This window comes from Amborella trichopoda, chromosome 9 (assembly GCF_054954075.1).
Source record: "Amborella trichopoda isolate Santa Cruz 75 chromosome 9, AtrichopodaSantaCruz75HAP2 v2.0, whole genome shotgun sequence".
In the NCBI taxonomy this organism is placed as follows: Eukaryota; Viridiplantae; Streptophyta; class Magnoliopsida; order Amborellales; family Amborellaceae; genus Amborella; species Amborella trichopoda.
Window position 1 is genome coordinate 54,783,205 of NC_142344.1, and position 3,254 is coordinate 54,786,458.

A 3,254-nucleotide genomic window follows, 5' to 3' on the forward strand; every position below is an offset into this window, starting at 1 on the left:
ACCGGGGACATCCGAAATGCGTGCAATAGGGGACCAGGCAGCTAGGATGTCAAGGCTAGGGCTTCAGTATCCCGGGAGACTCTGAGCTAGGCCCTCTCGACGAGAATGGGGCCACCTCTTGGGCGGCAATGTCGCCGAACACAATGCCCTTTAAGAGCTTCGGGATTCTTGATCGAGTTTATGCAGGCCTTTATCTTATCACCATCTTCAAACCTGATTTCAGAAGCCGGCAACACGGGCGGCTCGGCAAGTACAGGTAGGGCTTCTCTTTCATCGTTCATGAACTATGCCTCCAGCTTTCAAGACAGCCATGCCCTTTTTTACGTTGCTTCGACCGCCACCATCACAGAGTACCACCATGCTCGCGACTTCGTCTTCATTTGGTTGACCTGCAGCACAAATAGCTGACATAGGGTCACCGTTGGCGCCCGGTTACACCAGAGGGAGAGGAGTTGGCCCAAAGCCCTTGGCCTGGTAACCGGACTCGCCCATGAATGTGTCGCCGTTGCCAAGCTTCGTGTTTGCCCTGATGACTCGATCAACTGTGCTTGCCACCACACTTAGGAACCACACTTAGGAACCACGGTGCCTCATTTATTATAGAGCAATGACCCGGCCCGCTGTTTCCGGCAACGCAGGACACAAAGATACCCTTTCTCATGGCAAGAAATGCACCCATCGCCAGTGGATCATTGATGAATGGTTCAGATCTATCACCACCCAGAGAGACTGAGATCACGTCAACACCATCCTGAACTGCCTGATCGAACCCCGCCAATATGTCAATGCCTGGGAGCAATGCCAGTGGCTGTGCCCTGAGCATTGCCAAACACCTGAGCTCTGGGGACAAACCGCCGGCTGCAGTGGTAGTCGTGTGCGTGCCGTGGCCTATTTCGTCTCTTGGGTTTAGCTGGCTGTACGGACTGCCACCGTTGTAGGCCCTGGTGCCGATAACCTTGTTGGTGCAGTAAGACGCGTCAAAGAAGCACTTACCATTCCATTTCTTTGGTGGAGGCGGCATGCCTGCCGTATTCAGCGACGGGTGCACCGGCCATATGCCGCTGTCCAAAGGCCTATGATGGTTCCAGTGCCAAACCCAGTTTGAGTCCATACACCACTCTTAGGGTTTAGCCGGAGGAACTTAGGCGTGTATGTGGTTTGAGGTTGTAACAGGTGATCCGGGTAAGCATGGAGAAACCCCATCTTTTGCCTTCATGGTCTCGACTTCTTTGGGGCTAAGCCTCGCAGCGAAGCCATTGATCACTTCACTGTATGCATAGATCATTCTCTCATCAGTCGAGGAGCTCTTGGTGAGGGTGATGGCAAGAACGACATGTAATAGCTTTCTCTGTCCATCAAGCTCTGGACTCCGAGCTCCGGTGGCCTCACGTGGACAATGTATGTACTCGGCTCACTATCTTCCGTCAAAGCGGAGGGACGGAGCAGTCGCGAGGTGAATGCAAAGCCGAACCTATGAACCAATGCCATGGCACTCAGGAGAAAGAAGATGGATGTGGTTCTCTTAAGTGCTCCTGCTCCATTCCTCTGGCCCATTCTTTTCTATCTAGCAAAGCAAGAAGATTGCGACTGTGATTGAGGATTTAAAACTAACAGTCCGAAGAAACTGTTTAAAGATTGAGCATAGAAGAACAGGAAAGATTGAGCATAGAAGAAAAGGAAGCATGTTCATCTTCACTGGGGGACCAAGTAATACCGTAAGGTGAACTGCCTTAATGTTGGGATTGTATACAATGAAACTATTTACCTTTGGTGTTATCACTGCCTCTCTCTCTAATCACTTTCTCTCTCTCTGCCTCCTTGAAGACTCATCACCTCTCTACCGCCATCTTATCTCTCTCTCTAGATTTTTCCTCAACTAAGGCAGTGGTAAAACCGCCTGACAAAGGCGGTAGTGGTAGTCCAATGGACTCTTCGATAACCACAAATAGTAGGGTGGTTATAAGCTCTATAAATAGGCGCGTGTGTGTTTTATTTTCATATATATGAAAGTTTTCTTTGAAGAGATATATTTTGGGTGTTAATAAAAAAAAAATTTATGTTCTTTTCTTTGCTATTTTATGATCAAATTATTTTATCAACGCTTTCGTAAATTTCTAACATTTGGTATCAGATCTTAGATTTGTGCTTCCTAAAAGACTACTTTACCTATGGCATCAAGCTCACGTATAAATTATACTCAAAATTTAATACCCATCTTAGATGGAGAAGATTAGGACTCATGGAGTCTCCAAATAAAGACTCTCTTTATCTCACAAGATCTATGGGATATTGTTGAAGAAGGTTATGTAGTACCAGAAGATGCAGTAGCACTTGATTCGGAGTTGCATGCAAAGCAAAATGAATTCAAGGAAAATAAAGAGCAAGATGCAAAAGCTCTTCTCTTCATCCACCAAGCTGTAAGTAAATCGATCTTTCCTAGAATAAAAATTGCTTCAAATTCAAAAGAAGCTTGGGATATTTTGAAAAATGAATTTCAAGGATCTGAAAAAGTCATTTCTATCAAACTCAAAAATTTTTAGGGACAAAATTTGATGATGAAAGATAGTGAAGCCGTACAAAATCTTTTTACTAGAGTTGCTAGAATAATAAATCAGATTAGATGTTATGGAGATGATATTCCTGATAAAAAAGTAATCCAAAATTTTTTTAGAAGCTTGCCGGTAAAGTTCGACCATGTTGTAATTGCCATAGAAGAGTCAAACTATTTATCTAAATTTTCATTCCAAGAATTAAGTGGGTCTTTTGAACCACATGAGTAAACATTGAACAGATTTTCAAGCCAGAATTTGGAACAAGCTTTTCAGTAGAAAATGACAATTTCAGAAAAGAAAAATATTGAAGAAAATAAAGAAAGGGAGACATTTCAAAATTATCAAAGAGGTTGTGGAAGACAAATTTTTTCCAGAGGCCAAGGAAGAGGAAGAATTAATTTCAACAGCCATAAAAATCCAAATGGAAAAGGAAAATCTGAATCTTGCTATATTATTTGAAAAAAAATCAGGGCATGAATCCAGGGATTGCCGATATAAATGTCAAAAGCGTAGAAACCCCAATCATTCTCAAAGAGATTGTTGGTTTCAACAGAAAAATGAAATACAAAAAAATGAAGTACATTTTCCTTAGAAAAATAATAATACAGGCCATATGTTTTATTCATGCATGCATGTTCAACAGAATTCACATGATATTTGGTATTTGGATAGTGGTTGTAGCAACCGTATGACAGAAAATCG

General features: G+C 43.0%; 1 pseudogene; it reads right to left on the bottom strand.

Moving 5' to 3' along the window:
- Nucleotides 1-538: 538 nt before the first annotated feature.
- On the bottom strand, nucleotides 539-1,021 carry LOC148780667 (subtilisin-like protease 4 pseudogene; annotated as a pseudogene).
- Nucleotides 1,022-3,254: the final 2,233 nt, after the last annotated feature.